We start from the raw sequence: 8,782 nt of genomic DNA, 5'->3' as shown, positions 1-8,782 counted from the left end.
TGTAATTTTCTTTTCCTGCAGTGTCTTTGTCTGGCTTTGGTATCACGTTCATGCTGACCTTATAGAATGAGACAGGAAATGTTCCCTCCTCTTCAATTCCTTCTCTTCAATTTTTTAAAAAAGGTTTGAACAGATTGATTAGTGCTCATTTTTCTTTAAATGTTTGGCAGAATTCACCAGTGAATTCATCAGGTCTAAAGTTTTTCTTTGTTGGAAGATTTTTCGACTACTGATTCAATCTCATTATTAGTAATAGATCTATTCATGTTTTCTATTTCTTCATGATTTAGTATTGTTTGTTTCATGTTTCTAGGAATTTGTCCACTTCATTGAAATTATCCAGTTGTTGGTATATAATTTGTCATAGCACTCTCATAATCCTTTTTACTTCTGTAGAATCAGTAATTATATGCCCACTTTCCATTCTGATTTTAGTAGTTTGAGTCTTCTCTCTTTATTTCTTAGTCCCATTAAGTGTCTACATGTTTGTAATTGTTGTGTGTTCCTACTTGTATTAAACCTTTTATGAATATAAAGTTTCCTTCTTATCTTTAAGAAGATTAAAGTTTATTTTGATTTAAAGTCTATTTTTGTCTGATATAACTACCCCTGCTTTCTTTTGATTACTATTTGCATGAAATACCTTTTTCCTTTTGTCCACTTTCAATCTATTTGTATCTTTGATCTAAAGTGAGTCTCTTGTGAACAGCATATATTTCGAACATGTTTTTTCAATCCATTCATCCAATGGCTGTCATTTGATTGGCAAGTTTAATTCATTTACATTTAAAGTAATTACTTACAGGGGTGGACTTACTTGTCATTTTACTATTGTTTTCTATATGGCTTATAACTTTTTGGTGTTCCATTTCCTGTGTTACTGTCTTCTATGTTTAGTTTAATTTTTGTAGTGGAATGTTAAAATTCATTGCACATTTCCTTTTGTATATATTCTATAGCTATTTTCTTTGTGGTTACCATGAGGATTATGCTTAACACCCTAAAGTTATAATACTATAATTGACATTTATGCCAGGTTAATTTAAGTAACATATAAAAGCTCTACTCTTTTAACAGTTCTGCCTCCACCCTTTTTATGTCATTCACAGAATGACATTTTTATACCTTATGTGTTCCAAAACATACACTAATAATTATTAGTCTCTTAAATCACAATTTTGTTTTCTAACAAAATTTGGAGTTACAAAGCAAAGTTTCAATAATACTAACCTTTAGACTACTTTTTAAAAGTCTCTTAAATTCTGTAGAAAATTAAAAGTACAGTTACAAACCATTGTTACAATACCACTAGTTGTTATAATTACTCACATTCTTATTTTTATTGACATTTTTATTTCTTCATACAGCTTTGAGTTACTGACTAGTGTCCTTTCATTTTATCTTGCAAGACTCCCTTGAGTATTTTTTACAGGGAAAGCCTGTTGGTAAAGAATTCCCTTGGCTTTTGTTTTCTGAGACCATTTTAATTTCTCCCTCATTTTTGAAAGAAAGTTTTGCCAGATATAGAATCCTTAGTTGACAGGTTTTTTTATTTCTTTTAGCACTTTGACTATATTGACCTTTGGCCTCCAAATTTTCTGAGAAATCAGCTGATAGTCTTGTTGAGGATTTGTTATATCTGACAAGTTCCATCCCTCTTGCTGCTTTCAAGATTCTCTTAGTTTTTGTCTCTGAAAAATTTTACTATAATGTGCCTCAGTGTAAGTCTTTTTTAGTTCATTTTACTTGGAATTCATTGAGCTGCTTAAATAACTATTTTAATGTTTTTCATCACATTTGGGAATATTTCAGCTATTATTCTTTCAAAAATTACCTTTCTCTCTCTGTTTCTTCTCCTGCTGGGACTCTCTCAATGCATGTTGGTTGATGCTGTCCCACATGTCCTATAGTTTCTTTTCACTTTCCTTCGATCTTTTTTCTTTCTACTCCTCAGACTCAATAGTTTCCATTGTCCTATCTTCAATTTTATTGATTCTTTCTTCTTTCTCTTCAAATCTCTCTGAATCCCTGTAGTGATTTCTCTCATTTCTATTATTATAATTTCAGGTCCAGAAATTCTCTTTGGTTTCCTTTTACATTTTCCATCTCTTTATTGGTATTTCCATTTATTTCCACACATCATTTTCTTAACTTTCTCCACATCTTCCTTTAGTTCCTTCAGCATCTTTAAAGCAGCTGTTTTAGGATCTTTGTCTAGTAGATCTACCATCAGGTCTTTTTCAGTGACAATTTCTGTTAATTTATTTTTTTCTTTTGAATGGGTCATACTTGCCAATTTCTTCGTATGTCTTTTGATATTTTTGTTGAAAACTAGACATTTGAATCTAATAAAATGGTTAACTCTGGAAATCAAATCCTCTCCCTTTTCCAGGGCTTGCAGTTTTATTATAGTTTTTGTTGCTGTTGTTGTAGGCTGTCTCTGTACCAAATATCAGCCTGTGGTGTAAACTTTAGGTCTTCTCAAGTCTTTTCTGAGCCCACACCTTTCCTTACACATGCATGGTAACTTTCTAATTTTCCCCATGTATGCAATTGCTTCTTAACGTCCTAGTCTTTAATGTCTGGCTTCCAAGCGGGGAAAAGGAGAAAAATTGGTGTGGCAAGAATCACTGGCCCTTTAAATCACCTGGAAGTCTTTTCAGTCACAGATGGAGGGCTTGCAACAACTGGGAGAGATGCAACAACAATACCTCTCTATCCCCCCACCCCATCTGCACTTCTGTGATCAGAAATAGCAACTGGTAATGAGAACACAGAACCTGATGTTTGGAAGACAGGATATGTTTTGCCCAACACGGCTCCTGCAAACTATGGGCAGGTTGTTCCATGAACACAGGCAAGCTGCCTGTCATGGGGTTGGGGGTGCGAGACAGATTCTATGGTGGTAAGAGCTAAAACTGACCTAAATTAACTACAATTTACCATCCAAGCCACCCCTGGAAGTTACAAGCCTTCAACAGACTCCAGCGTTCCAACATGTTTACATCAGACCCATTCTGCTAACGCAATTGTTGTCTAGGTGGGAAAACAGATTCCTGGTGTTTCCTATTTCCATCATCTCAGATTCCTCTCACCAATAGCTCTTTTTTGAATAAGTGAGTGGTGTTCAATTTTGCCAATATGACACACATGATCTAATAAATCCCCCATTTTGGAAATGTAAATTGCTCTAACATTTTTAGTATTACAATGTTCTGATAAATATTTTTCTTGCTAAATCAGTTAATTCACTCATGATATTTTCTTTAGGATAAACTGTTAGAAGTATACTTCTAAGGAAAGCATGCAAAAATGAGTAATTTAGAGAAATATAACATCCACTTATTTTCTTACCAACAGTGTACACAACTACCCAGTTATCTTGCCTTCACTGGCTCTTACAATTTTTTTAAAAGCTGATTATATTGTTAAATTCTGCAGTTACTTGACTGTTAATGAGGTTATTTTATGTGTTAATTTGTCATGGCTACATTTTTGAAAAATTCATGTTGCCTATTTCATTATTAAAATTTGACTTTTGTTTTAATTAATTTATGAAATATTTTATTATTGAGATATTATTGTTACTAATCTTTTGGCATGTATGCCACACACATTTTTCTCAGTTCATTTTTTTTGTTTTAAATAGTTTTAAAGTTTAAAAAGTGTTTCAAGTTTGTAATTCCTAGTAGGAAAACATTATGTAAATGAATACCCTAATGGCAAACCACTGTAAAATGCTTCAGCTGCATTTGGGGTCGAAGGATAGTGATTATCTTCAAGGTGACCCAGCTCTCTTGATGAGAAGGTCAGAAGTACACTGGTTCATATTATTGTGACACCCATCTAAAGCATTCTAGGTGATCTAGATTGCTTTTGCTTCAGCAAGGGCTTTATTTATCAGGAGGGCATTATACTTGACCTCCAAATTTGGCTGATAATTTACTGATAAGATTCATAACCTTTGGTTGCTCTGGTATTTTGACATATTTGCTGGGTTCTGGGCTACATGCTGGAAGGCCACCATAATTTTGGATCCTGCTTCGCTGCAAGAACCTCGGGATTACTAAGAATTTCTTTAAGTCCAGGCATTCCTGCCACTCAAGGCATTCCCCCTCCCATTCCCAGCATTCCTCTGTGAAAATTATCAGGCATTCCCCCAAGAAAGCCACCAAGAAAAGAGTCATACTGAACTGCTGACTGTCCTCTGGCTTCTTCCTCTATTTGGGCTTTCTCATGCTCTTATGGAGCCTTCTTAACTCTTTCTATTATTTCTTTGATCTCTCACTCTTCACGTTTTCTCTCACACTTTTTCCGATGTTCTGCAATTTTCTGTGCCCTAGGTTGAACTTCTTTTAGCACTGCTCTAGCATCTTCATCATCATCCAGTTTAAAGGCAAGGCCAAGCAGGATCAGGGGTTGCTTCGTCCCAACGGACTAAGAAATCTGTGTGGTTTCCCTCATGACTTGTAAGGCTGACCTGAATCAGGATTTATTTCAATGGCTCTGTCACAGTCTTGAATGGCAGCATTTGGTTTCTGTAATTTGTCAAAGACATTGGCCCTCTTGGTATACAGAATGGCCAAGGGAGGATTCAGCTTGATGGAATCTATGAATGAGTTGATGGCTTTCTACAGTTCATCATCAGTTAGGGCTTCAATGGCAGCCACTTTCTTATCGTTTACCTGATCCATCATCTCCTCTGCTATCTCTGAATTTCTCATTTCTTGAGGGGCATCAGTGTCTAGTTCCATCACACCTTCATTATCAGTTCCTAGATCGCTTTCCTCATTTGATGGTTTGTCTGTCTTTAAGTCTTCCTCCGCCTTCTTATTATCTGCTTTTTCTTCCTTGATATTTTCTTCTGATTGAGCTTTCGGAGTAGCAGATGGCACCTTACCCCGCATACTCTTCACCCACTCCCTCAGGAAGCGCATTTTTCATGTGCAGAACACTTGGATCCTGCTTACACATTTTCACGAAGGCCGGCAGCTCCTTCACTTTGCAGGGGTCCGTCCGTGGTCGGTAGGTGGTGGGTGAAGCTGAGGGGCTGCTGCTGAGTTCACGGGCCAGACCCTGGCTCAGCATGACCTCAGTTCATTTTTTATAATGTTTTTCAGTATATTTTTATCCTGTGTTATGGTTTCAATTTTTACATTAAAAATGATCTAAACATTTTTATTTTAGAATTAATTTTTACAATTTTAAATATATAAGGCATTGAAAATTAAATTCTGTGTGGTGATAAATAAGCATTTGTTGTTTTTTAAAGATAACTTTATTGAGATATTATTCACATTTATTATTCAATCTTTGAAAGTGTATAATTCAGTGGTTTTTAGAGTATCCACAGAGTTGTGTAAACATCACTACTAACTTTGAAACATTTTATCACCAAAAAAAAAACCTTTCCATTGGTAGCCACTGCCCATTCCCCAGTTCTTCCTGCCCCCTTCTCCAGATCCTGAAAGCCACGAATCTACTTTTCATCTCTAAGAATTTAGGTACCCTGGAGACTTTGTATAAATGGTGCCTCAGAGTATGTGGTCTTTTGTGACTGACTTATTTCACTTAACACAATATTTTCCGGGCTCATCTATGTTGTAGCTTGTATCAGCAATTTATTATTTTGTATTGCAAAACAATATTCTATGGTACGGAATACATCACATTTTGTTTATCCATTAATCAGCTGATGGATATTACCACTTTTTGAAAACTAGGAATAATACTGCTATGAATATTAGTGTATACATTTTTGTGTGTGAAAATATGTTTCCAGTTCCCCTGGCTAAATACTAAGAAGTGAATCAGTAGATAACTCATAGGAAGTTATACCTGGTTTTCCAATGTCATTGTACCATTTTTATTTCTACCAGAGGTGCATAAGGGTTCTACACTCTCTTACTGACACGTGTTATATCTGTCTTTTAATAATAGCTATCTTAGTTGATATGAAGTGATATGTTACTATGGTTTTAATTTGCATTTCTCTAATGGCTAATGATGTTGAATATCTTAATGTGCTTAGTGACCATATGTATATCTTCTTTGGGGAAATATCTACTCAAATCCTTTACTCATTTTTTAAAAATTGAGTTATCTGTCTTTTTGTTGTTGACTTATAATCATTCTTTATATTTTCTAGATTAAAGTCCCTCATTATATAAGTGTTTTACAATATTATCTCCAGACCTATCAGTTAGCTTTTTGCATTCTTGATGCATTTTTGAAATAAAAAAGGTTTAATTTTCATTAAGTTCAAATTATCTATTTTTTAAAATTTTGTCTATTGAGTTTTTGGTGTCAAATTTAAGAAATTATTGTCTAACTGAAGGTCATGAAAATTTATTCCTGTTTTTCTCAAAAAGGTTTATAATTTCAGTTCTTACATTTAGGTCTATGATCTCTTTTGAATTAATTTTTATGTATGGTGTGAGGAAGAAGTACACTTTCATCCTTTTGCATGTGTATACCAGTTGTCTCATCACCATTTGTTGAAAAACTGATTTTTCCCCTACTGAACTGTGTTTGTAACCATATTGAAAAGTCAATTGCCCATAAATATAAGGGTTTTTTTCTGGATTATCATTTCATCAATCTGTATATCTGTCCTTATCCTAGCACCTCACTGTCTGCATTACTTTAGGGCTTTATAGTAAATTTGATTGGAAGTATGACACCTTCAAATTTCTTCTTTTTTATAGATTGTTTGAGTTATTCTGGGTGCTTTGCAGTTCCATCTAAATTTTAGGATCATTCGATTAATTTTTGCAAAAAAAGCAGCTGGGATTTTCATATAGATGACATTAAATCTGTATACCAACTTTGTGACTTTGCCTTCTTAACAATAGTAAGTCTTGGATTCATGAACATATCTTTCATTTATTAAGATATTTTAAAATTTCTTTCAGCAATATTTGTATTTTACAAGGCTCAAGTCTTATAAGTATTTTACTATTTTAATGTTCTAAGTGAAATTGCTTTCTTAATTTCATTTTGGATTGCTTATTACTATTGTATAGCAACAATATTTTTATATTGATCTTGAATCCTGAAACTTTATGTTAAATTCATTTATTAGCTGTTGTAGTTTCAATATGGATTCCTTAGGATTTTCTGTATATAAGATGATGTCCTCTGCAAACAGAGATAGTTTTACTTCTTCCTTTCCAATCTGGCTGCTTTTTGTTTCATTATTTTTCCCTAATTGTCCTGCCTAGAACCTCCAGTAAAATGTTAAATAGAAGAGGCATGAGTGTACATTGTTGTCTTTTCCTAATCTTTGGGTAAAGCTTTCAGTCTTTCACCATTAAGTACGATGTTAGTTGGGATTTTTGTTTGTTTGTGTGGGAGAGCTGTGAGGAGGGGAGTACTTGGTTTTTGTTTTGTGTAAATGCCCTTCATGAGGTTGAGAAAGTTCCTTTGTATTCCTGGTTTGTTTAGTGTTTTGTTTTGTTTTTTTTTTATCATGAATCCCTTTGTTTTTAAAGTAAAGATTTAACAGCCAGAATTCAAGATTGGTAAATAAAATATTTAATCAATATACACAATTATGATTTAGGTTTAAAAAACTTTTAAAAAACTTGAATCATTTTTAAGCTCTCTGTTTTTTGTTTTGTTTGTATTTTGTAGCATGTGAGTTGGCTTTGAAGTTAATCCCAAAAGAAGCACTCCAAAAAAAATTTGCGTAAATGCAGCATTGTGAAATTGTTGGTGAGTCCATAAAAGCAACTATGCAGACAAACAATATATTTTACTTTATAGTCATATTCCATACTCTAGCACTTACTCTTTAATGTTTACAATAAAAAATATTACAAATTCTTCTGCAGAAAACTTACTCAACAAATTAAATTGAAATTTTCTAGGCCAGCTTTCTGCCAAGAGAGAAACTGAGAATAAAAATTTCCTCAGAACTTACATACTATTTATATCATCATGTATTAATTATATAACTTTGTTGAATGAATGAATTGTAATCCTAGTGATTTACAAATCAGTTTAATCAATATATCCTCTTTATTGAACTTCTCAAAATAACCAGTAACGTTTATGTGATTTTGGTGTTTAGAAATTGACACAGTACATTCTAAGCACTTAATTCAAACTTGTCAGTACCAGATAAATCCTACTTAAAAGCTATTATAGCGCTTCACATGGTCACTAAAAAGCTAAATTGTCATTTTATTCCTGCTCTGTGCCTATAATTAGTCTCAGTTCTGGGATGCAGTGGTGAAAAAGTCAGACCTGGCTGTCAGGGAGTTTGTGATCTAGTATGGGAAAGATAGATGGTAAACACATAAATAAACCAGCAAGATAATTTCAGAGAGAGGCCACTGCTGCAGAGATAATAGAATATTCTAATATGATTTAGAATGATTAGAACTTCCTCTGTGAGAATTGAGGAAGAACGTGGTGTAAATGGGAATTTTAGGGAGGTTAATGATGTGCTACGTGAGGTAATTCATCACTTGTTGCCTCTTGAGAAAGGTATTTTGCTACTTCTTAAGACTTCTAGGGGGCCCAATTATTTTACTTATTAATGAGGCACCAATTCGAAAAAATATTTGACACAGAGTAAAAAGGCTGAGCTGTAACTGATTTATATATCAAATAATCCTAATCCACAGAGTGACGATTATAATTTATATTTGCATAGCATTTTTGAGTACTTTCACATTCACTGCCTCTTTTGAGCATCAGGGCAATCCTTTGATGAAGTAAAACATGATATTATTCTATCAGTAAAAAAAGACACGCTAAGTTCAAAGAGTTTGAG

At 33.7% G+C, this 8,782-nt stretch overlaps 1 pseudogene; it reads right to left on the bottom strand.

Moving 5' to 3' along the window:
• Positions 1 to 3,911: 3,911 nt before the first annotated feature.
• LOC105538041 lies at positions 3,912 to 5,088 on the bottom strand (annotated as a pseudogene).
• Between the last annotated feature and the right edge of the window lie 3,694 nt (positions 5,089 to 8,782).

The sequence above is a fragment of the Mandrillus leucophaeus genome, unplaced genomic scaffold (assembly GCF_000951045.1).
Source record: "Mandrillus leucophaeus isolate KB7577 unplaced genomic scaffold, Mleu.le_1.0 Scaffold1838, whole genome shotgun sequence".
In the NCBI taxonomy this organism is placed as follows: Eukaryota; Metazoa; Chordata; class Mammalia; order Primates; family Cercopithecidae; genus Mandrillus; species Mandrillus leucophaeus.
Note: the sequence above shows the minus strand (reverse complement) of the source record. Positions and strands in the feature narration are given on the sequence as shown.